This window comes from Sylvia atricapilla, chromosome 15 (assembly GCF_009819655.1).
Source record: "Sylvia atricapilla isolate bSylAtr1 chromosome 15, bSylAtr1.pri, whole genome shotgun sequence".
NCBI classification, from domain to species: domain Eukaryota; kingdom Metazoa; phylum Chordata; class Aves; order Passeriformes; family Sylviidae; genus Sylvia; species Sylvia atricapilla.
The window spans coordinates 7981054-8006995 of NC_089154.1; the positions used below are offsets into that span (position 1 = coordinate 7981054).

The 25942-nt window shown below is 47.3% G+C and overlaps 2 long non-coding RNA genes across 2 annotated transcripts in view; both read right to left on the reverse strand.

The window, feature by feature from the left end:
* Positions 1–19073, reverse strand: part of LOC136367802 (uncharacterized) — a 32834-nt gene extending 13761 nt beyond the window's left edge. Inside the window, exons 1-2 of the long non-coding RNA XR_010744739.1 lie at positions 18991–19073; positions 14252–14440 (exon numbers count right to left, since the gene is read on the reverse strand). This is a non-coding gene — a long non-coding RNA (uncharacterized lncRNA). The remainder of the gene's footprint in view (positions 1–14251; positions 14441–18990) is intronic.
* The window catches only part of LOC136368044 (uncharacterized), a 229319-nt gene that overhangs the window by 162667 nt on the left and 40710 nt on the right, over positions 1–25942 (reverse strand). The window lies entirely within an intron of this gene.

Genomic DNA, 25942 nt, shown 5'->3' on the forward strand with positions numbered 1-25942 from the left:
CAGCTGGGAGGCGGTGGGAGCTCTGCAGGCAAAGGCTGAACTCGCTCCTCGCCGGATCGGGGACACCCGAGCGCGTCCGAACCGCAGCCTGCAAACGCTCCAGAGCCGCTGATCTCTATCGGGGTGCGCCATCAATTTGCATGTGTTTCCCCGTGATAATAAACCCGGAGGCAAAGCCCACAGTAAGTGCTTCTCTCGTCTGTGCGATGGCAGGAAGAGATTTATCTCGGGGTGGTGATCTCGATTACTGCCTGGGCGCAGCGCAGGCGGCAGCAGCATGCTGATTTCTCTGCGCTTCACAGCCAGCAGGAGCAGTTTGGGTTTTAATGCTGGCCATCTTCTGCACCGAAACGTCAAATTAACACGGGCCAGACTGAGGAATGCCAGAGTGTGTGGGATTCCTCCCCTCGCAGAGCAGCATCTGCACCTCTGGGGGATCTCTCTGCACCCCAGGCTGGACAGAGTAGAGGGATCCACTGGGTTTCCCAAGGTTTGTGGAGGATACCACAGCCCGTGGACTATGCAGGCAGAAAAGCAATTCAAACACCATCCCAGGGGAGCAGCTTCAGGGAGTCAGATCCACAGCAGGAGCTCTTGGAGCAGCCATCACATCTCTCTGCCCCACGGGGAGGCTGGCACTCGCCCCCACACTAGCAGCGCTGAAGAGCTACAGCAGCCAAAGGAAACATTTCCAACGTTAAATAAAACAGACATGTTTATTGTACAATAGAAGCTCTGTGATCTTGGAACACAATTTGCATAAACAGACAATTTGGCTATAAACAATTTCAACATTAACTGGTATTTACATATAGAACAACTCACTCAAAATACAATTAAAGGCCTTGATGGATTGTAAAATGTCAAAATATTTAAAAGGCTACAATACATGCTTGGTTTACGTCTCCTCGGTCAGACATAAAACTGTAGTTTGTTTACATTTTCTCGGCCAGAGCCCAGAGCACAAGGGGCTTCTGGCTCCCTGCATCAGGAGACGCAGGGATCAATTTGCTGGGTTTTCCTCCACACAGGGAATCACCTCTAATTTATCTAAGAACAGATTTAAAATTAGGAGGCTATGGTTCACCTCACTGCTCTGCTCAGTCAGTACAGTACCCCTAAAAGAACCTGCAGGGACACTGTTTTCCATATTGCCCAAACAGAGGCTAGTAGGATGGTATTCATTCAAGACTGGGCTACTGCAGCAGAAGACAAGACTTGGATGTCACTCCAGGCTGCCTGAAAGCAGAAGAATCCCAAATTAGCAGCAGCCTTGTCCAGTTTGGGCCAGAACCTCTATCTGTCCAAAGCATTTGACTCCTCAGCATTTACCAGAGCAAAAGCCAAATCCCACCTCTGCCTACAGAGTCTCCTACTCATGAGCTTGCTACTTCACCCCTCACAAAAGCTAAGTACCTAACACAAAGGGGAACAGCTCCAGTATCAGTAGAAAGTCGTCCCCACCTCAAAGAGGTTGCTACACTGCTGTGAGATGTAGGAGATACATGTCCAACCACCCTTGGACAAGAGGTACAGAGCAGCTCAGGCACCCACATCCTGCTCTGCCAGAAGGAGGGTGCAGGCAGCAGCTCTGCTGGTATGGCAGACCCGCACAGCTCAGCTCAGCAGGCAGGAGCTTTGCAGCACATGGGTGCCAAGAGAGGTGGTGAGAACCAGGCTGTGCACTTCTGTCTGGTTCAGCTTCACACCCTCAGAGCTTGGCTGTCAGAACCAGCACACGAGTCACCCAGCCAAGATTGCCCCAACTGCCAGGAGTGACGCATCCCTGGAAATCTCACCAGACGCTTGGTAAATTTACCCTCAAGTTCTCTGCCTCTCACTGCACACTGAAGTTACCTGAGAGGAAGAGGAGGCTGGAGCTCAAGTCTCTTTCCAAACCACACCAGCCAAACACACCACCTACTGCTGAAATAACAAGCAAGAGCAATTGTCCTGTCTGATCATTCTGAGAACATTTTGAAAGCTGGTCACAGCATTTCTTCTCTTCAAGGTCAGATTCTTCAGGGACTGAACAATTCTGCATTCATCCTAAAAACATAGAGCTTATTTATAAACTGCCTAATATATTTTAAAGGGCAGACACTCCACATTTTACTTTTTATTGCCACTTATCTTCCATCCCTGCCATAGTTTTTATCCTCTGCTATGCCAAGGCACATCTCCGCAGCACTGCTGCTGTGTGGCTGACACGGTGGAACACTGTGAACTCAGTTAAGTGCAGCCCTTGTAATCTGTCAGAGCTCATGGAGGGGATCCAGATGCTTTCCCAAATATCACTGAGCTTATAAAGCAAAGCAAAAACCCATAAGCAGTCATTGACCGTGGAGATTAAAGAAAGTCTGAGAGCAACACTCAAAAAACCCACAACATCAGCCTGGGAAAGTGGTGGAGGAGCAGCTCCAGAAGTGAACAGGCTTTGCTCCTGGCAGAGCAGCTCCCTTGCTGGGAGTCTGTTCCACTCACAAGGAGCCATTTGCCTCCTTATACTCTTTTACACTTTCCTTCCAGGCTCCAGCAACTGCCCGACCCTATGCCAGCCTGTGGGACAAGGCTGGATGTGAGTCCAGGCTCTGTCAGCACACTGAGAACCTCTGCACCCTGCTCCAGGGGCACAGACACCATGGGTGAGTGCTGCAGAACCTTTGGGATGTGGCTGCAGCTGGAGAGAGCAGAGGTGCTGCCCAAGGAGCCTCTGTGGGGCTACCCACTCCTCTCCTGCTGCCCACCACACCTCTGGGCAGTGCTGCCCCTCAGCCCACAGCCCCTGCCAGCTCCTGGCAGCACCAGCCCCACAGAGCACAAGCAGCAGAACAAAGAGCTCCTTCTACTCCACAGATGGGAGAGAGGTAGCAGGGTTTGCATAAGCAGCAATTACAGCAACCCCAGCCACACTCCAGTCATCACCACAGTCCATGACAGCCTCTCACAGCAGGCTCTGCAATGGATTTATTAAAAAGGTTTTAGTTTGGTGATTGGGTCCTGTTTGCTTTGACCCGCTGTCAGGATGCTGTGGCAGAGCAGTAACTTGTTCCTGGTAGCCTCCTCTCATTTCACCAGATTGCTGCCCTGAGAAGGGGGCTCTCATCGGAAAGGACACACAGGGACTTCCTGGTGGGAAAGGAAGGGAAGGGAAGGGAAGGGAAGGGAAGGGAAGGGAAGGGAAGGGAAGGGAAGGGAAGGAAGGGAAGGGAAGGGAAGGGAAGGGAAGGGAAGGGAAGGGAAGGGAAGGGAAGGGAAGGGAAGGGAAGGGAAGGGAAGGGAAGGGAAGGGAAGGGAAGGGAAGGGAAGGGAAGGGAAGGGAAGGGAAGGGAAGGGAAGGGAAGGGAAGGGAAGGGAAGGGAAGGGAAGGTGTGCAGCAGGACCCAAGCAGCAGAAGTCCTGGTGCTCTGCATGCAGCCCATGCCTGGCATCAGCTGCAGGACAGGATCTGTGTTTGGGTCTCTGGGAGGTGCCAGGTGTCCTTTTTGCCATGGCAGACCCTGCACAGATGAGGATCACTGACAGGGGTTGTGCTCCACGTGTTTCACCTGGTTGGTGCTGAAGCACAGCGTCCCCAGGAGTCATGTGTCACCCCAGCGACAGCTTCAAGCCATATAATTACAGAAACTAGGAAGCCAGAGAGACAAGTTACTTGTGACACGCACAGCACATGACACAGACACCAGCACATTTGGACTGGGTCTGCATCATGGGATGATCAGTACAGAGATGGAAACCCACACAGTTTTCAATTCCTGAAATAAAGCACTTTTTTTCCTTTATAGATTCTTGATAATTAACCTACACAATGCTTTTTATTTGCATTGATCACACTTTATAGTATGATTAAATTTGTATGGAAGCAAACCAATTAGTTTTGTTTTACACTTATTGAATCCACTTTATGGTCAGACACATTAACTCTGAGTTAGTTAGTTTGATTTATCTAGCAGCATAAAGCTTGACAATCTGGACTCCCAGATAAACAGTTTTAAAAGAGTTATCTTTTTTGTTATTTTTCCTGCTTAGGAAAAACCATTTTACCTGGAGACACGTATGAAGAAGAAGCAAACACTAGTCACAGACTGGCCCTTCCCAGAGATTTCAAAACTCAACCTGTTTACCTCCTGCCAAAGTCTCTGTTGAAAGGCACCACCATATTCTGCACAGAGACTGTCTCCTGGCAGAGAGTGAGCTGCCAGCACAGTGACCCTGTCCTGAGCAGGGAGTGACAGGCTGCTTTAGGAAGGTCACTTTACCCACTGTTTGGGGACTGCACGTAGGCACAGGACTGGTGAGTGTAGTGGGTGTCCAAGATACTCCCCCAGGGAGCAGCTGGACATGCTGAGCTGAGAGGATGTACCCAGGGAAAATTACCTATAGGAGAGCTAGAGGAAGAGCTCAGGAAAGTGAACAGTCTGGGCACTCCATCAAGCCCTGCAAGGATGGAAACTTGCTAAAAGATGCCCCTTCCCCCTCAGTCTCCAGCTGGGTTCTGCCTGTCCTGGCTGTCCCTTGGCCTGTCCTGAGGACAGGAGCTCCACTGCTGTGGCAGGCAGTGGGTAGGACTGCCCTTGACAGAGGCGTGCAAGCCTTGCTGTACCCCGCCCCCTACAGCTCTCAGAACATCATTCTTTCCAGTGCCGTGTCACTACGGAGATGTGTGTCAGCATGGGGCACACACCACAGCTGATGCTGCCTTTTGGAAGTGGCTCCAAGGCTGGCCCCTCTCTCTTTGTCACTTGGGCAGGGCACACAGTTTGGAAGAAACGATTGCCAGTGCTGGGGAGGTGTTCCTCTGTGTTAGAACAGACCTCTTGCAGCTCAGCAGACCAGAGAAAGGTCTCTCTCTCAGACCAGAGAAAGGTCTCTGAGCCTGGTCTTCCTCCTGTGTAAGCATTCGTTAGCCTGAGGCTCAGCAACCCTCTCATGTATAGCAGAGCCCATCAGATGAGAAGTTTTTTACAGGCAGAGTGAAACTGTCATTAACACAGGGACAAATGGGCCAAGGAAGCTTCCTGGCATCTGGGCAGCTCTGAAGCCCAACCTCATTTGTATTCAGCAGCTACAAGAAAAAAGAATTTGTTCCCAGTTAGTAAATGAGATTTAGTTAATAAATTGGCACACGTGAGCAAGCTGCCAGTTGTTCCCATGCAATGCAATAAATGAAGAGATGAAAGCTTATTATTTTACGTGAAGGAGCTGTTTTGTTACAGGATGAGGTGCAGGAGAAATGTTATTTTTTGGCAGGCAGTGGCCACGTTTGATGATCATTCATTTCACGGATCTCCACGCAGCAGTCAGAATGCTGCCAAGTCTGCTGAACTGTGTGGGGAGCCCCTTCCTGACAGCTCCATCACCACCAGACTCTCCCATTTCCTTGGCCCCTCAGGCATGGGGGGCTCCTGTCACTGATGCAAGCCTGAATACAACATCTACAGAAGAAGCCACATCGTGTTACCCATACAGCAGCTAGATAGGAAAACCTGTTATGTTAGAATGGAAAACTGTCCCAAGAAGAAGGACATCTGGAAATCCTGGGAGCAAATCCATTATCAGGCTTATCATATGGGCCTCCATTCCCTTGCTCCTTATTGATCCTGTAACATAAAATTCAAAAGTAGCATCTCCTACCAGATAAAACACTAGTTGCTCTCTAAAACATCAAGCCTAAATATGATACTGAGAGTGTATCAGCAGCAGAGTTCTAAGCTGGGGAACAGGAGTGTAGTTTGAAGGACTGCATCCAACAAACTAAAGCATCCCAGCACTCTTCTGAAGTGGGTATAGCTTTGCAAGGTCCTGAGAGGACACAGTTGCTCCTCTCCTTTACAAGGGTCTCCTTGAGAAGCTTCATGTATGCAGATTCCACAACTGCCATTTGGCCAAGCCACAAAACACTTTGAAAGTCAAACCTTGGACTGGGAGCAGCACACCATCTGTTCAGGCCTGAAAGACAGGAAATCACTATCACAACCACAATCTAATCACGATCAGCTGGCTGGCAGCTGACGAGAACACAAGCTGTCTGGTGAAGAGCAAAAATGCCTATCAGCTGAGCCCTGCAAGAGAGAAATGAAGTGTCTGATGGACTGAGGGAGAAGTACAACAAGAGTGGGTAACCAAAACAAAACTAATGAAAGAGGAGAGTGATGTGGTCCAGTGATAACCAGACAGTATCTACACAAGGTTCCTCCACTTGCACCTACACATCTTACTTTGTACCTCTAAGTTGAGCCTGTTTTGCCCTTGAAGAGTTTTCTCCTGGTTCCTATCTCAGCTCATGAACCCTTGGTTAATTTTTTTCTCTGGGAAAGTATGGAAAATGTTCCATGGAAATGACACTGACAGTAGATCCCCGAAGAGGCCAAAGTCTACTCTACAGAACTCCAGGATAGAAGTAGCAATATTTTACTTTAATTATTGCACTCTTCTTGTTTCAATCTTTTTCAATCAATTTTTCAATACAGAAAAATACACTTTTTCCTGATTCTCCTTCCCATCCCTCTGAGGGGGGAGGGTGAGCAAACAGTTGTGTGGGACTGAGTTGTTGGCTGGGGTTAAGCCATGACATCTCCTGTTCAAACACATTTTCTGTGTTTATCTCTTTCCAGAACCTTTTTATCCCAGGAACAGCTGTTGTGGATGTAGATACTCCAGACATATTGGGGAACTGACCTCACGACAGTTCTCCCTGAAAAGACTTAAATCCATAATGAATTTGTCGCTTCCTTACTGAGCTAAATACTGAATGCCAAGGAACAATACACTACTACTGGTTACTGTGACATTCTACTTGGGGTCACAGAGTCACAGAATCACTGAGGTTGGAAAAGACTTCTAAGACCATCAGGTCTAACCATTCCCCTGGCACTGCCAAGACCATCAGTAACCCTTGCCCCCAGGTGCCATATCCATACATCTTTTGAATCCCTCCAGGGACGTTGACTTATCACTGTAAGGAGGTGAACAACCCTCTCTGGGAAGAATTTTTTTTAATTTCCTATTCCCATTTAAACCTCCCCTGGCACAACTTGAGGCCATTTTCTCTTCTCCTGTCACTTGTTACCTGGGAGAAGAGCCCAATCACTACCCGGCTGTCCCCTCCTGTCAGGGAGTTGTGCAGAGCAAGAAGGTCCCCTCTGAGCCTCCTTTTCTCCAGGCTGAGCTCTCCCAGCTGCTCCTCAGACTGGTGCTCCAGCCCCTTCCCCAGCTCCATTCCATTCTCTGGACCTGGCCTGCTGCAAAACTGTCATCTTTGAATGCCTTTTTGAAAGCCACACTCAAACAACATGAAATTTAATTTTGGGCAAACTGGAAGATAAAAAAGATTAAAACCTTAACAGAGACATTATTTGCTCTAATGGTATAACAGCTATTCCTTGAGCAGCACAAAGCACAGCCTTGCCTGTGCTCAGCTCTGCACAGGAAATGTAGAATTTGCCCATCATTGTTGTTTCCTATTGATGACATCTGGGATCCTTAACAGACATAGATCGTCCCGAAACGTCTCTTTCACTTTTCATTTCAGGTTTGCAGTTTGAATCAAAGGACTGGTTTAAAAGATATTTTGAGGATTTTTCTTCATTTCTGTTGTGTATGTAAGAAGCTTTAAATGTTTCCAAAACAGCCTAGTTTCAGACAGCTTCAGCATTCCGAGTAGTGCAGCAACACAGGTGCCATAAAACACACGGTGTTGGATCACACCTGCAGCCTTCCACCAGCAAACATGAATCCTGTGTGCAGATCTTGGCTAAGACACAGTCAATACACCCAATACTTAGGGAAATAGAAAGCACGTTGCATTTGAGTAAGATGAATGGCTAGCTCCAGGAACACAGAACACCCTCATGGATCACAGCAAAAGAGAAAGAGTGCCAGGGAGGACAGGAAGGAAAAGTCCCTCTTTCCCCAGCTCACACCCACGGCCAGTTAGAGCTGCCACTTAGGGAGAATCTAACACTCAGGACAATGCTGAGCACCCTGTCACTTGTTCACAAACACAGATCCATAAACGGGGAGTAGTTGGGTGCAGGCCAGGCTGGCTGCAGGGACAGGGACAAGCACAGTGTCTGTGCCATGCAGGTCTGGAGGCTGGGGCCAGGGCAGTCTGGTCCTCATCTCCTGTGGGCAGATGGAAGCAGAGCCCAGGCCAGGAGGGTCTCTGCAGGAACAGCAATGGTGATGCAACACTCCATTTTAATGTCAGATGGAGGCAATGGGCAGCACATCCTACAAAAACAGAGGATCTTTCTTTGAGAGCTGTGGCTACAAAACCACATCTCTGCGGTTGAAGTGACTGAGGACGTGCATCTCTAAAGGTGAAGGACTGCAGCAGGAGCAGCTCAGAGCCCTGACCCGGAGGCGGCTCCTGCAGGCACAATGCTTTCAGAGGGGGCAGTGTGAGTCTGGGGAACAGTGCATCCAGCCACTTCGGGAAACCCTCCTCCAGGGCAGAGAACCCACTTCACTGAAGAAACTGAATTGGAAGTTTTCAGGCTGCCATGATACATCCAATTTTGCATTTTAACTGTTGCTTTTCTTTTTCTCCTGTCTTTGGTCTTTCATTTCTTTCTGGAACAATAACAAAAGCAGATAGGCATTCTTTAATCTGCTCCCAAGGAAAGGTGGAATGCTGATTGCTTGCTCTGCCTCATTTGGTCAAGCATTTTTATCCTGAATTGCTATGGGGAAAGGTCTTGACTCTTCAGGCACCACCTTTTGTCTTTTTGTGAGCTGAAGGGTTTTTCCCAAAGTGAGTGCTGAAATGCTTCAATGATCTTTAAAAAAATGTTGTGCAGATTTTGTGAGATTTCAGCTGCAGTAAAAGCAAAACTTAACATGCTGAATGTCATTTTTTTAAGGAGTTAAGCAAAAGGCTACTGGAGCTGTCAGAGTTTAAGCTTCAACCTTTATGTTTACAAAGCAAAAAGGGCAATTAGATGTGGAAAAATAAATTTTTCTAGGACCCTGTCAGCAGTTGTGGTTTGTACTCAGACTGCTGAATGACAGGCTAGTTTAGTGCCGCAGGCAGAGTCAGTGTAGAGCAGCTCTGACATTTCTTTGATGCTAAGCAGTGTACCCTAATAAAGACGTTCTTTGAAGTCACTCCCTCTTGCCTGGCATGCAGGCATTACAGAGCATTCCCAGGGCAGCAGGACTGGGACTGCCTGCATGCTCCAGGCTCCCATGCCTCGAATTCTGCTTCCCTCCATGTTTTCCTCCACACCCCTACCCACTGAACCTGAGGAAAAACATTTTGAAATAAATCAAAGGTAGAGCCAATAGGCAAGTTCTGTGCTTTTACCTCCCAGCTATTTCACAAAGCCTGTTTTCACCAAGGAGTTGATGACAGAAAACCTCGTGGTCCTGTAAGCAGAGTCCATGAACGAGCACAGCCCCGCCTGTGGCAAGGACAGCTGCCCAAGCTTGCATCCAGTCACAGTCCTCCAAGCACCTGCACAAGCAGCTGAAGGCAGACCTGCTTCCTCAGCAGATGGACCAAGCTCCTCTTGGCTCTTTCCTCTGCACCCTGTCAGTCAGTTTTGAGCCTGTGGCCAGGCCAGCAGAGCTCCCTGTGAAGGGAGGGCATGAACTGCAGGCAGCAGTTCCCCAGTGCCAGCTGTGAGGTCCTGGCTGCCACTCAGGGAAGGACTGCACTCACTTCCCATTCCCTTCCTATCAGCCTCCCATTCTTCATGCATCTCTTTTCTCTGCAAAGACCACAGAGCAAAAAGAGAGATGAACAGAGTGGGGGAAGGCACCGGGAGCCCATCTCCGAGTGTGAAGTGATGGCAGATGGCAGAGGCGCTGCTCTGTGGCAGATGAAGAACTGTCAAAGGCAGTCATTGCAGCCTGCCTTAACTCCCAGCTCCCAGCACCCGCTGGACCTGCATCTCTCCAGCACATTCTTGAGCTTCCTCCCACTGAGCTACAGGAACAGGCACTGGAACTTCTCAGTCCCTCAGGAAGGATGCAGCAATGCAGGGTCAGACCCTGGCCCCGCAGCACAAATTTGCTCAGCGCTGCCTGGGTATGAAATGCTCCTCACACGCTCAGCAAAGTAACATTGTTCCCTCTGCCATTTACTCCCCGGAGCATCAGCGGCTGAGACCAAGCTCGGCTTTGGCACTCCTCCATACACAGCCTCACTCCTGGGCACACAGGGCCGGGAGGGAGCTCACAGCTGCCAGGGAACAGGAGACCACAGTCCTACCTCAGAACTGGAGCAGGGCACCGCAGAGTGAAAACTTAATTAATTAGAACAGTAAGCACTGCCGTGATGCCTTTGCATTTACAAAGCACTGGGTAAACATTAACTAATTAATCTATTGTACTTAGCAATTATATAGTTCTTTATATTTTCCAGGTCCTGTGCAAACATTAGCTAATTAATCTACTTAATTATTTCCATGTTTTATATTCCAGAGCATTGAACACTGGCAGCACAAGGAGGACGCCTTAGCAGGGATAGTAGCAAGCACACTCAGCTTTCAGGTGCCTGACACATTTTGGGGAAATGTCTTGAGAAGGTGCCAGCAGTCTTGGACAGTCCTGCCAGCACAGCATGCCAAGAAAAGTAGACAAGTCAAAACTAAAGAAATATAAAGCATTTTCAATCAGACAGATCCTAAAAGAACTGAGTCTGCCAATCACACACTCTCCAAACAAGGATTAATGTGCACCCCCTCATGCAGAGCCACAGCTCTCTGTTTATTGCACTTTAACATTGTCAACAGCGCTTGCTGTACCATCAAACATCATCCTTAGGGGGAAAGGAAAATAATGAGGTTCCCTCTTTAATCAAAACGTCCTTGGTGTACTCACTGGGAAGTGGTCTGAGATCAGGACTCCGTTGGTCTTCCTGAAAGGGATTTCCTTGTTCATTGTGCATGAACAGAGAAAAGCAAGTGAAATACTTTGTGGGTGATGTCAAGAAAGTGATTGATAATACTGAAAATGAGGCATCTTGCTGTGACAAAGTGAATGGCGACAACTTGCCACCTGGTAGCAAAGATGTTGGTGCGTGTTCCCCTGGCTGTGAGAAGTTTCCAGGAGAAGAAAGAAGAGCAATGTTTGGACAGCAGTTTGCAGAAGGTCTAAGTTCCTAAAGTAGATTTCTTTGCTTAGAAGTAACCAGTGCCTTTCAGAGGCCAATTTCTCTTTAGCCAGTGTATCTAGGAAAAACCTCCTAAACACACCATCACATAACCCATCCAACACACACACCCCATGTGTGGTGGTGTGCTGCCAGGACATTACATCCCCTGAATAGTGCTGTGTCTTCTCCCATGTCCCCTTTTGTACTGGATCTTGCCCAAGTCAGCCAAAACACATTTATCTTGCATCAGTTTTGATGACCCTCTCCCCACCTCATTCTGCTTTGCAGTGTCTTTTGGAGAGGGAAATGATCAAGGACTCGGTGTGCAGAGCAAGAGTGGAGGAGCCGTTGCTATTGACATACACACACTGAGAATCATGTGGCAACAAGCCTTGTTTATTGACTGGAAGTCTCTTTTATAGGGTGTTCAAATTCCCTGCGCTTACAGACATGATTGGTCAAGTTCACTGGCCAGTGATATGGGTATATTTGTGCTTTATAGGGGTTGGCTGAGGTCTTCTGACCAGGTCTGAATCTGACTTACTGTACTTTGAGCTAGGCTGGTCAAGCTGGTATCTGTTAAGCCAAATCATCTGGGCAGATATAGTGTAGCTATATCCATCACGGTTCCCCTTCCCAGTCTTTATAAAAAGGTAAAGTGTTCTCTGCTATTTTACCTGCAAGGGCTCTTTGCAGATAAGATGACAGGACAGCACGATGACACATATGATTTTACTTAACTTGACAAGCTTAGCCTTTCTCAGCTAATGATGCATTCTATGTATTATTGAAAATGTTACATCTATTTTTAGGAGCTGTTAGGCAGGATTACTAACAATATAAGCTTTCAAACTGGCACACTGCAGGCTTATTACTTGAAGTCACAAACAGCAGTGCAGAGCAGCAGCAGCCACTGAAGCCTCTGCTCCCTGGCATGCACAGCTTCCCCAGCAGCAGCATTCCCACCATCCTGTGCCACTTCCCCCCCAGTGTCCTCTCAAACTGTGTGAAGATGGTGTACAAACCTGCAAGGAGTTGAGGAGCAAGCAACAGGACAGCTCCAAGCACCAGCACTTCTCAGTCCAACTTTAGAATACCAGGACAGAGGAGACAAGTTTTGCATACCAAGGATGTCTAGCAGAGGAGACAGGATCTGTGCTGGGGAGAGGGTCAATATCCAAATGATAACAAAGCCAAAGGAGGATGATGGACATCCAGTGTTTCTCTGTGACTGCTCTGCTCAGTTGGGAGATTTTCACCATCCACCCTTGTCCCTTGGTAAGATCAAATCAGTCAGGGAGGCAGCAAGGGGGAAAGAGGCACACTCTTTCCCAAGGCTTCCTGAGTCTTCAACTGCAGCCAGATACAGTCAGCTCAAGATTTGAAGAGCTCCACACATCCCCTGCAATAAGCAGCACCAGCACAAACAACACGTTTCTGCCACAGCAGAAACAACTACATGGTCCAAAGGACAAACACCAGAAGCTGGATGCAGCACCTGCCAAGGACCAAGGCTCACAGCAGTCTGATTTCAGCATCACTCCACAGCTGAATCAGCCACACCATCCCCAGCCTGCTTGCACCTGCACCCTTCAAACCTGTGCAGCCCCCCTCAGGCAGCAAGCCCAGGGTTAAATCCATGCTCAGCAGCTGCTTCCTGCCCTCTCCTCTTGGAGCATCCCCTCTACACATGTCAGGTGGAAAGGAAAGCAAGGCTGAGCACCTGGATGAGAGATAAGCAAGCCATGGCACTGTGCCTGCTGCTCTTGGGGGAATAAAGGGTGAATCATAACTTCATCAGCCTACAAGGAAAAGAACCAATTATCTGGCAATTGTATGCAGTCCATTTCAGTGAGAGGCTCATAACCTAACCAGCCCTTGTAGTCAGGGGGAATAAAATATATGCTGACATCAGTATACAGAGGTTCCCATTGGAAGCCACTTTCACTGCAGTGTCGTGAATCTTTTCAGAAGCAGCTTGAAAAGATTCACTCAGTGTATCAATCTTCCTGGGGAGCAGAGCTGACGATGGTTGTACATAATAATGCTTAAGCCAATTCACATGCACTGTTAGGGGCTGTCTACAAGTCCTGGCCCTAATCAGTGCATTAAATAGAAACATATAACTAATAACTCTGAAAGGGTCTCTCCAGGGGCAGTGAAATCCTCTGCCTTGATCACTGTCAGTTCCTCAGGCTTCCTCTATAGTGGCACAATTTCCCCTGGACTCCAAGAGGGAGAATGGAAAACCATAACTCTTCCCTTTGTTCAGGTGACACTTTTTTATGAACCAAATTCTTTACTTTAGGTTTTGATGATGATTCTGTGGCTTTATGTTTCTCCTGTAATCACAGCACTCCTCTGAAGCAGGAGCAGAGCCTGTAACTGCTCCTGCCGGAGTCAGCTTGTGCTGGAGGGGAAGAAGCTGCCCCACTGCAGCCCCCTGACATAACCCTGGCTGCCCACTGCTGAGGTACCATGGGTGTGTGGGTGCCCAGCTCTGCACTGTGACAGCTCCTCTCTGGCAGCCAGGCAGCCTGGACAGGCACCTGCACCCTCCCACCCCACTGCCATGAGAAACCAAGGAGCTGTAAGCCAAACAGCAGCCAGTGGAGCAGGTGACTCAGAGCTCTCTGGAGCAGGACCTCCCATACAGTCAGGATTTCTTTAGCAGTATTTCTACTGCCATACCTGTTATCACACATACCCATGGGGGTGGCACATTGGCAAGGATGGAATAACCTTAAATGCCACATCTTCTGCAAAAAGCATGTGATGCATCCTTACCAGACATCCATGTGCTCCGATACTGCTAGGACCACTCACTCCATGAGCAGGAAAATCCCACTAGGAGCAGCATAAAGTTGTTGCAGACTTTCCTATGTAATAGACTCTGTGTGACTTTTTCTTTCTTTTTGATTTTTGTGGGTTTTTTTTAACAGGTAGTAGATCACCTTAAAACTTCCCCTTTCATCATTACACAAACAAAATCTGACCATTAATTTCGTGTTTATCCCCTGTGCACATACACCTCTGGTTACTGCAGCTGTGGAAGTCTCCCATTCAATCAATGAAGTAACCAAGCACCCAGTTTGTGCTGCCAGAAGAATGTGCCATTTGAGAGAGAACACAGTATTCCCACTCCCTTACCTTGGTGTGTGCTTTACTGCTGGCTGATGGGTGTGCCTTGCCCTCGGGCCACTGAGGAGGTAACAGGACACTCCAGAGGAGGCAGCCCCTGAGCATGCCGTGAGCTCCACTTGGGGGACACTGCTGTCACTTGTCACAGGTTTGTAGGAATGAAATGTCATCCTAGACCAAAGTCTTGTGAGTGACTTCCTGTGAAGAAAGGGGATAGAAAAGAAAGCATCTTACAAGGCAGATTATAGCTGCCTTCACCTTCCCCACCTCTGTGTGACTGAGGTGCAGCTCCTGTGGCACTGGTTGTGCCGATGGTGTGGCAGCAGCTCTGAGCTGGGAGCCCCTGTGCCGTCCTCCATAACGACCACCCTGAGGGTAGGAGAGCCCAGAAGGGGTGTCCAGGCCAGACTAGCTCCAAATCCGGTGTTAAGAGCCCTCTTACGTTGTTTTCTACAGCAGCTGAATCACAGATGCTGCTTCATTAAGCTTAAGATTCATCACTTTCACACAGTAACAAAGAAATATTTTAAAGAAAATAGGCATCAGAAGAAAGTTAGTCCACTGGCTGCTGGGTCTGCCATCCCCCATTGAAGGCTGGCAGCCTGCCTGCTGCCAGGCCCGACAGGCAGGCAGAGATGGGAAAACCCCTCATGGCTCTTTTTATTGTGATAACCCTATATGAAGCTGCAAACATATCTGTCACCTTCCAGCACATTGTTTACCAGCTCTCCTCAGCATTCCCCAAACAATATTTTCTAGAGACTGTAATTCAATACCTCACACCCCAGAGCTGTAGCATCAGCCCAGAGAGCAGCATGATGAATGTATTGTGTTCCTCCAGGGCTTGGGCTTGGGAACTGGTCTGTGCTGTTCCAGCTGTTAATTATCCCTCTGCTTTTTGCTATTCTCATCCCACCTGTGCCTCTGTATTTATCATATGGGTCTACATGCACTAAAAACATCCTTACTCTTTAAAGTATAAGGAGTAATTTATCCCTTTTGTGCAACACAAGGCAGCTCAGGGGACCAAATGGCAAGACTTGATCAATAAGGTGCTCACTAGATTAGAGGCACCGGGGCTCAGACCTCAAAGTGCTTGTTTAGAAGAAATGCAAGAGAATGAACTAAGAATGTTAAGCACAGACACAAATACAATTTCCAGCACTCTCCCTTCCCCATTCCTTCCCCTGCCTGCATCCCAGAGACATCCTCACACTAATCACTGCTGAGGACACCCTCCAGAGCCTGGGCAGCCCAGGTCAGGCTGCTCACTGGGAAGAACTGGTCCTGCCCTCCCACGCATGGCAGTGCTGTCTCTGCAAGCAGCTAGGACCAGCACCCCACTCTGCTGGGAGGCAGCACACCAGCCTCCATCTCTTCAGCCCCCAGCACCCGCTCAGCACAGAGCACTGCTCTTGGGTGGTCGTTACCCTGGTCTCACCCAGGGAGCTGCAGCCATTCCCCAGAACACTCCTGCTCACTCGAGTCCCACTGCGGCTCATTCACTCCCCCAAGCCTTTAGTTAGTGTGGAGTATAAACGTTGAAGGATTTACACATTCATTTTCACGGCATGTGATCCAGAGGACTAACCAGTAATATTGTCAGGTAACTTTTAAATTCCAACCCCTGTTCTTCATGTGCTTCTAATGAGTGTGTCTTAGACCTTTGTCCACCCTGTATTGCACCCTCCCCTTCTCACCACTCCAGTACTGCTGCAGGGCTTTCTCACATCTGTGCTGAAGTCTTGCTTTCTGCTTATAATAACAGCTTGGATTTCTTAGGAAACTTTCAGCCTTATGAAACAGCCATCATGTACCCAACTCAGGGTCCCTGGCAGGATTGCTGTCCTGCTTTCCACCAGTGGCCAAGAGTCTTCCTCCCATTGAGGCACCACACATCTCACTCCTTACAAAAGTGAGGGGCAGTTGCTGACCACAAGGACACTTTAGTTCTAAGGACCTCATACAGGTAATTAAGACAGGTAATTAAGACTCATGCTGCCACTTCTTGCACATGGAATTGCTGGTATTTAATGACATTTCCCAAATATTTTTAATAGAAATTTCAGGTCTTGTTTCTAATATGACATTTATCTTCTATTAGCATGAAAACAAATAGAAAAGCCTGAAAATCATTGCCTATATTATAAATTACTTTATTGTTGGTTTTATTACCTTCTCCATTAAGCTGTCACAATCTGTGCCTCTTCCCATTTTTGTGACGGCCAACCACTGAAATCCATCATGTTTTCCATGTGATTTATACAGGACCCTAGTGATAACTTTATTCACCAGGAGGATAATTATCAGCTATATTATTAAGGCTGCTCAGTTGCCCTAGGGGATAATGTGTCAGAAAGGTTAAAATATTGACAAGCAATAAAGTATGTATTATAATTACACTGGTGTCAGGACAGATAACTGGCTGTGAGCAAGGAACTAAGCTACATCTTTGCATTTTCCCAGTAAAGGCAGCGATGCTGTGGTCACACTGCACACATCCCTACAGGACTGCAGCAGTCTAGGCCCATCCCCTGGAGGGGACCACAACAAAGGGTGTGCCTCTTCTCATTCACATATATTGACCATTCAAGCCCTGACAACTGTGCCCTCAGAGATTTTCTTTATGATTTATAATTGAACAGAATGTATAGCTGAAGTAGAGGAGGTTTTTCCACAAACCTTTTGTATTTCTTCCCATGTCCCCTAAAACAGCTTTTCCTCATAAGAATGGCAGAAGGAAGGAGAGGAAAGAACTGGCATCTTTGAAATGAAACATTGATTTCTTCTGGGACTGGAGCAACCAGGTGCATGCCTTATTGGTATCATGGTATATAGGTATAATCTGAAGGACATTGCTGAGATAAATCGCTTTTTGGTTCAGTCACTAACAAAACGAAGCGCTGAATAACTTGGCACTACATCTGAAGTGAGACCGTAAAACTAACCTTGGTCATTCCTCCAGATCTACTATTGTTACATCAAGAAGACTAGACCAGGGATGGAGGAACTCATAAATAATTTCTCATGGAAAGCACGTACACCAGCTAGACAAAAATCTCTCTCTGAGAAAATGTGGAAAAGTAGTAGACTTAACCTACTTCAAAATGTCATTTTTTGAAGAAAGAAAAAGCCAATCCATGTCTCTTTCTTGATGCTTAAAGGATGTGTCTGTACTGCAGCAGCATGTTAAGCACCAAGTCCTAGACCAGGCTTTGAGCAGCTGAAAGAACTTGCTGCATCAAACTCTGCCATTTCCCTCCAGTATAATCATATTGGAAGTAGATGGTCACTTATGGATAAACATGACTGAACAAGAACGGTAAGACATTTAATAAACTACATTGGTTAACTTCCTTTTGCTAAGGAAACGCCAAGGACTACAGGGATGGTGCTTAGCTCAGGTTTACCTACATCTCACTGATTCGTCCAGGGGAACATAACTAGTGTAGAGGACTGTGGTCCTAGAGATGAGGGTCACAGTTCTATTCCAGCCAGCCTGAGACACCCTGCAGCATTTCTCTGGAATATGAGCTCATGATACCCTTTCACTAGCCCTTTGAATGAGTCATGGGCGCTGGAGAATTAGAGGCAATTCCACAAAATATCATTGTTCTGTTCTCCACAAGTACAAAAGTGAGAGCCTTTGGCTTTCTTCTCTTATTCAGAACTCAGAAGCCTGGTGCTTTGGATGCAGGCTTCTACTCACGAGCAACAGTCTTTCAACCCAAAAGATGCAAGACAAACCCCTGGGGCAACAGGCCAAGTGGAAAGCATAGGAGTCCTGCAGTAATTACAAATTATGCCACTATAGCTGTAGTGAGCCCACGAGGCACTCCAGCTCCCCTCTGCAGGCTCCCTGCAGTCCCACAGGAGATGCTTAATGCAGTTCCACAGGAGAAGCCCCTTGGGTGCCCACAACCACATCTGTCTCCAGGCTTAACACTTACCCTAGAGCTGGACAACTTATTTCTGCAGTGCACTGCTCTGGGCTTCAAATGACAAGACCTCTGCAAGGGCCATCAGCGAGCTTGCCTTCCTGCCTGCTCCCCAGGTTTTTCCTTCTCCATCCAAGGAGTTGGCTGGCACTCAGCAAAGTATTAGAGCCAAGCCCGACTTTACTTAAGGACCTACTTTTGTCACCTGCAATGCCAGCTCCAGCACAAACATACCAAAGTCCTCAGAGTGTGCCATCTGCTCACCATTCAGAATTCCATGGTAACCCCCATGCAAGGGGGTTTCCACAAAGAGGCATCACTATAGTCAGTGCTCCCCTCACACAGGAAAGAAAACTGAAGCCCCAGAAAGGCTCCTTTCCTCTGAAAATTTGTTGTTAACTTCCCTGATGACCCCCACACCATGTGCTGCAGGAGGTGTTAAAACATGAACAGATAGCCAAGACTCTCCTCAGATGAAAGCTTTGTGGGACTGATTTGGAATGTGTGGCTCAGCCTGGCCACTGTTGTACTGCCCAAGACCCTGTGACAGGATGAGCGAGACATGAGCAGCACGAGCTGCAGCAGAAGCTCATTTGGTGCTCAGGCACCTTGGGAGCTGAATGTGTTTTACAGTGTCACAGCAGCACACAGCCAACAGATGACATAAACGGAGGTGAATTAAAACCCACGTCTCATGAGGGCAGTGGCTGTGCATGCAGCATCTGCTCAGCCTGCAGCTTCAAAGCAGTGCTACCATTTACAAAAGGTTCATCTTCACCTTCTGTTTGACTGTAAATCTCTGAAGCTTACCTTGTTAAGGAAAAGTGTGGAACAGCAGGAGTCTTGTACCTTGGCCACACCTCCCCCAGTGTGTTCCTCTCTGATGCATTACAGATCATCTCCAGGAGAGATACATCTGCATTACAAAGCATGAGTACTCCTTTCAATAACAGAATGTCCACCACACGCCTGACAGCAGGAGACAGAGTACTTCATTTGCAGTCACCTGCTCCCACCATCAGCTCAGCCTGCTCAGGACACGACCCTAGGAGGTGTTTCCTAGGTGTGCCACAGGGAGCAAGAGCACTGGGCTATTTGGTAGGCGATTTCCTGTGCTTGTCTTTGGTTCATTATTAAAATGTCCAGAGAAAAGCACGGAGTGAGAGAGGCTGGCATCAGCCTGGGGAAGGCACAGGGAGATGGTCACTGTATCTTCTCTCCTATCACAAGCACTGAAGGCTGAACCCGCTCCTCATCTGAAAGAAACGCTTCATATTTACTGACAGAGAATTAGACAACACAGACTCTTAGAGGAAAGCATGATTAAATAACACACCGTCTGTGGCACAATGCATACAAATGTCTACATTGGCTCTCTGAATGCTATCATCTAAAATATAATACTTTGCAGAGCACCAGAAGACTGTCTCCCCAGGACTACTACCACAGACTCCTGATAAAATCTCTCCTGAAGTATTTTCTTCCCATTGTGCTTTGCAGATATTTCCCTTTTTAATTTGTCAGAGACAAGTAACTGCATCTCTGAAAATAACATTCTTCAATAACATTCTGTTTACTGCCAGATCTCCTTTCTCAGATAGTACTGGTTATGTTTATCCTTGTTTATCAGATGGGCAAACTGCAGCACAGACCCATGGTTTAGGTTAATATAACAAACATATTCAAATAAAAATCAATTTTATATTACTGAAAGCTCTATAGCTATGAAAATATGGGAAACATCTTCTTACAGCACAAGAGTTTCTGGCACTGGGCTAACTACAACAGAAGACTTGAGACTACTGGAGACCACTGATGGTGTAAAGTCACTTCCCAGCCCAGCTTCTGCCACAGAACCTGCAGCCAGAATGTACCTGATTGCATGCAGGTCACAAGCCTCTGTCCTTACTGGGTTGCAGCTGCTGGGAACATACAAATCACTCAGTGCATCTTCAGGGAACCCAATACCACAGGGCTGGGAAATTCCTCCTACCAGCTGCTGTCCATTTGTGCTGTAGTCAGCACAGATCCAGGAATCAATATTACTGCTTGTAGGAATTACAAGCATTAAGGATGTTAGATAGAAGGTGAACTTGTCCTTTCCTAAAGCTAAACGTCTCTTCATGACACTTGAGCAGCCTAGCAGTAATCTGTCCTTGCTGGATGTACAATCACAGGGGCTCTGCCAGCACTATAAACAGATGTGGAGAACAGAATCAGCAACAGAATCAGAGGACAGCACAGCAGCAGAGCAGGTGCCAGTGTGACGAAAGAAAGTCTGAGAAAAGGAGCTTCTTCTCCAGGAATGGTGTGGAAAAGTGCCAAAGTCTCTTCCCTTCCTTATGGGATACCATCAGACTGAAATAAAAAACACAAAGCGAAGGTGTCCCATGGTCCTGAGGGAGACAGAAATTTCAGGATTCACCTACCCTGGACCCAGAAGCACTGCTGTTGAAATCTCCAGTCTTCACAGCCCATAGACCCCTACCTCTACACAAAGTCCAGTTCTATTAAGATATATATAATGAAGCATTTTTGTCCTGTCAAGACCACCTGTAAGAAGAAACAAAATGCCTTGTCCCTGTTTCCTTTGGTGAGCTGTGAACACATTTCTCATGCAGCCCTTTGCCAAAGACATCCTTGCTGCACCTGAGACTGGCAAATCTGTGTTAGTGACCTCACATGTGACCTCACACTATGACCTCACACTGTCCCCCTGAGTAAGGGAGGGTGGGTGACCGACTTGGCAGGCTGGTAACCTTGTAGAGCTGCATAGGCCAAGTAGAAAGTATAGGAGGGATTCTTCCTTCTAAAATTAAATAAACCTTATGTGAAAAATGCCATTTTGAGTGTCTAGAGCTGTCAATTGCAGGAGAAAGTGATATTGATTTCTACAGAAACTTTATTTGAGTAACCTATTAAATGAAACTTATTTGACACCAGATGACTCCTGCAATTTAATTCCCGAGTGAAGTGTTGTCTCCAAGGCTTTGTGATGTTCCTTAACCTGAATGATGAAAGGCATTTTCCTTACAGCCATTTGCTGATGGATCTCAGGGTCTTTGCAAATAAAGTCCTCCAAGGAATCCAGAGATGCTTTCACTAGCAAAGTGCAGCTGATACCCCAGATACCCTAGAACATATGTCAGACTTTTTGAGAGCAAAGCTAAAGGTGCAAAGAGCTGGAAAAGAACCACCAGAGTCTGCAGCCTTCACCTGAACAAAGTGCTGAGAAAAGCCCCAGGACCCAGGAGCTCAGGGGCTGCAGGTACCAGTCCTGTCCCAGCCAACACTCCTGCCAGGACAGCCCAGCTCAGGGCTGGGTGTGCTCAAAGCCTCCTCCCCTTCCTCCTGCACATTTCTATCCCCACGTGCCTCAAGGCAAAGCTGGAGCTGCAGAGGCATTTGCTTTTCAGTCCAGCCCCTCTGCACTGCGCCTTGAAGACTTGTTAGCTGGCTGTGATCATGACACTGCCTGTCATGCTTCAGGAGCCACTCGCTTCTGCTCAGCAAAGCTTTTACACAGTTTGTTCTTTTAAAAGAAGCCAATTTATTTTTTTATTTGAAATTTACGAGAAACAATTAAATAGCAAAATGTCAGATTCCATTTCTTTCATCAAAATGGCTTAGTCATGTCTGGAGTGTCAGCACTAACAACCCTGGTCCTTTGGTATTCACAGCCCCAGGAGCTCGTGCTGCAGCGCCAGAGCAGCTGTACAGAGCCCTGTGCTCTGTCACATGCCTTGCAGGGGCTGCTTCTGCTGTGAGCTGAGTGTCAGAGGTCCTTCTCACTCAGAAGTCCCTCCCAAGGGCCCTGCATGGCCAGAGACACACACTTACCTATTCACTTTAATCCCTCTGTTCCCAAAGAAACAGGAGCTAAAACTGCCTCAAGTTTGGAGAAGACTTTTCCAGTTGCATGCTGCAGGAGAGGGAGGAAAAGCACTGTGTCTGTAGCTTTCTATGGTGCTCTGAACAATATGTAGGTCAGGCAGAGCCACAACTTAGTTGTAAATGTGCTCATGGGGGTTCTACAAAGTTCTGGAGCTCAGCAAACACCTCAAGAAAGACTAAGGATGGGGACAAAAGCACTGCCTGTGATTCTGGGTTAGATGGCAAAGTGTCTCACTAGGAGGCCTCAGACCACAGCACTGGATGCTGAACAGACCTGGGCAGGTAAAGTTGCCATCAACAAACCAACAACACACCTAAAATGAGACCCAGAAGCTGCCTGAGGAGCTGCTCCCTCCCAGTCACTCAGCAAGCATCCTGAGTCACAGGGAGCAGGCAGAGGCCACTGGGCACTCAGGCCCCCCCAGGACCATCAGTGCAGCACTGTGGCCACAAGAGCACTTGTGTCTGGCCTGCTGCTCTGCCATCTCTGGCCTGTTCAAGAGACAGTAGAGTCCAGACACCAAATGCCTCCTCCTGCAGCCATCCATCCAAAGAGCTTCTATAAAACTTCGTATGTTTCCCCTAATTTCAGTTCAGTCATGGCAGATCAGCCCACAGGTTTTGGATGCAATTTTCTCATTGAGTTATATGAAATCTTTCAGGGAAGGAGACAAAACTATGTAGAATCCATAAACATTAGAGTAACATTTCTATTCTGCATTTTTACCTTTTACTATTAATTTAGAGTTAACATTTTCTGTTTCTAAATCATTGACTAATTTTACATTCCACTATCAGATATGGGCCGTAAGCTACAGGAAACATGAGATCACTGTTTCATACATACATGAGCTAAGAGATAACAGGGCACCCAGTGGTCGTTGCTTCCCAGAACAAGGCCCAGAGCAACCAATTCACTCAAGGCACACTACAGTCTGCTTGTTCAAAGAGTACACAACGATACAGATGATACATGGATTCCACTGCAATGCACCCAGCTCAGCTCAGAGCATTTCACTCCAACAGAGCTTCTCCCTCTGCTCCCAGGATCATCTCCATCAAATTTAAACACAAAAACACAACAGCTGGGAATCTGGGACTTAAGAACATGGACAGTAAATACTGCAGCCCAAAAAAAAAAAAATAAAAATCAGAAGAGCACATTTAAAACAGATAAGCTCTCAGCTAAGATGCACAGAGCACCACTGCCTGTCAGCAGCAGTGGAGGCCAGCTGGAACTGCTTTCTTGCAAAGCATCATCACATATGAGTTGCCCTTCCAGGGACAGAACCTGGGCGTGATGGATGCAGAGTTAAATTAACGATGACCCTTTCCATGTTAGCTGCCTGAGGGCTGACAAGCAGCTGCCACAGTCACTGTTCTCACAACTGACCTGTCTGCTGGGAACCTGCAGGGCATCTCCTGCCCTCAGGAGAGTCCAGCCAGACCCAGAGCCACTGTCTCAGCCCACTGCACCAATCCAGCTAGGTGCTGTGCTCCCGAGACAGCTCACACCACAGGAGTCATTCCAAGATCAGCCCAGCCTTCTGGAGGGAGCACTAAAGCTCACTAAAGCCTCAGATGGAACAGCAAAGGGGAGCTAGGGCTCACTTGTCCCACTGGCAATGCCTGGCAGCCCAGGATCCTGTCAGTTCAGCTCTCATGGGATGAGAATCTTCACCACTCTGAAGAATAATGTTGTTTTCCTGGCAGAGCACATGGCATGTGCTGTCACAGAGAGGAGCAACCAGTCTAATCACCCTGTCAGGTCAAAGCAGCAGCTCCTGCCAGAGACCAGCAATTTGCCACTGAAGCCAATTCCTGCCAAAGATGTTGGGGTGCTGCTGGAGCCTGTTACACTCAACATTCAGCTGATGGGCTGCCACACGGATCTCTCACAGCTGTGTACTGATAGCTGATGGAGTATACCCTTAAGGACAAGTTTCCATCATTTAGTGTGTTTGTTTTCTCTTCCTGCTCCCTTTCCAGATGCCAAGCCTTCTTTAAAAAGAAAGCACACAAAGCAGCATTTAATTTATAAAACACTACTTTCTTTCTGAAATTTCAGCAAAGATGAAACTTGACTTGAAAATTAACATCAGATGCTTTTACTCTACAAGTAATTAATTTGCTTCATCCAAGTGCTACCTTGGGAAAGGGAACAAGTCACAAACATATTCACCTGTTAATAAAAAAAGGCAGACGAAGTAAATAATTCAAGAGGTTTAAAAATAAATTCACACATTCAGAGAAGCAGACTTCCAAGCTTCTTTTCATCTCCTCTCTGCAGCACCCTGCTGTATGTAATAGAACACTGATACAAATATAAAGGGAGAGAACACAGAACAAGTCCTGGGCTTGACTCACTTGGAAACCAAAAGAGTCTGTTTGCAGTGACAGAGCCCTGTGGAATACACACAAAGGCTCCTGGATTTGCAGTTGGGCCCAAAGGAATCAGACCCTTGATATTCTGGAAAAAATTGCAGGCTTTCAAAGCAGATCAGGCTCTTTTGACTGGATGGGGGAGGGAACTTGCAGTGCCTCCTCAGAGCTCTGTGAAAAGGGATATACAGCTGTCTTGTCTAACAGGAACCACATCAGCTTTGCTGCTGCATTTATGATGCAGCATTCATTACTGTTGTGGTTCCAACTGGTACTTTCAAGCCCTACATTTATTCTCAATATCCTTACCAGAATAAAATAGTACTGCAGGTGCATCAATGAGGAGGCTGGCTGCCCCTGCTCTTCCCGAAGTTCTGGGTGCTTCTGGAGGATGCCACAAGAGTGGCATGGGCCTGGCTCCTCTGCCATGGACCTCTGTCCCAGGCTGGGCCTGGGGCTGCCCAGGGCTGGGTGCTGGCAGACCTCACCATAGTGCTTTGCCCAGGAAGACACTGCTCAGGGACTTGCCCCAGAGACTGCTCCTTCAGCAGTTAAAAAGCATTTCAGAAATGATGGGCTTGGAGACCATCCCTAGAAAGAAGGAGGAAGAGTCTTTCCTAGCTCCACTATGCCCAGAATATTCTGAACAAGGCTACACTGTTTTCCTCTGTTTAAACTTGGAAGGACTGATGTTCCTTCCACCCACCAGCATGTGCCTGACTATTCTACACAGAATTGGGAAACATAATTCCTAATACCAGGTAATAATGATCCAAGACTTTTAGTATCTTCAAAATCTGTAGAATTTTATTTCCTTTTCTAATGGCTAGCTAAATGTCTTTAAAGGTAAACATCTTTCCAGGGGTGTGTCAAGTAGCTCAGATCCCTTGGGGGAGAGGAGTCACAGCTCACACAGACTTGGAGGAGCCCCCAGTTCAGCACTCACAGACTGAGGCAGAAAACTATGCAGAGACAGTCTCAAAAGGAGCTGCTTTTAAAGTAGACAGAAACCAGGTGGTATTTTGCCTATAATATTGCCAGTGCTGATCCTTTTTTTCCTCCCTTGCCATCTACCAACCTATTCTCTCCACTTGCAGGTCAAATCTGCTTTATTTTTGACAAATCCTTTTTTTCCTCTTTCATAGGAGCAGCAACAAGAGTGGGAAGGTCTCTGGCACCTAAACCATAATTCCTTGCATTGCCTTCTTGCTGAAGTCAAGAGGCTTCCTGTCACTTAAATATACCAACCTCATACAACAACAACAACAACAACAACAACAGTGAAGCCTCCTTCCAGCAAAGAGCAACAAATGGCAGTTTCTGGCACATCCATCCAAAGCAGTGATAGCATATTATTCTTTAATGCAGTTTCTGTGCCAAAGAGAACATCCTGCTATGACTGCGACACTGTCAGATACTTCCATGGCACAAAGGAACCATATGAATGTTATCATACACTGCCCAAAAATTTTGAGCTGAACCTCCT